The sequence below is a fragment of the Pterocles gutturalis genome, unplaced genomic scaffold (genome assembly GCF_000699245.1).
Source record: "Pterocles gutturalis isolate BGI_N339 unplaced genomic scaffold, ASM69924v1 scaffold10239, whole genome shotgun sequence".
NCBI classification, from domain to species: domain Eukaryota; kingdom Metazoa; phylum Chordata; class Aves; order Pterocliformes; family Pteroclidae; genus Pterocles; species Pterocles gutturalis.
This window is the reverse complement of record NW_010128210.1, coordinates 10,171-10,416: the sequence shown is the minus strand read 5'-3', so window position 1 is coordinate 10,416 and position 246 is coordinate 10,171.

Here is a 246-nt window from a genome sequence, read left to right as displayed (position 1 = left end):
TCCCTACAAGAACATTCTTTCAAAAAAGGAAGAAATATATGTGAAGTGCTATTGTTATCAAGTTACCTTCTTGTTGCTGTGCTTCCTATCAAACAAGAAAGTACCAGAAAATGGTTAATTTACTGAATATACGCTATTGCCTGAGCTATTTCTATGATGAATCACATTTTGTTAACTAATTCTCTTCACCTCCTTAAAAGTAAATTTAAGACCAAGTTTTCAGCTCACTTGGAATAAGTTATTTTT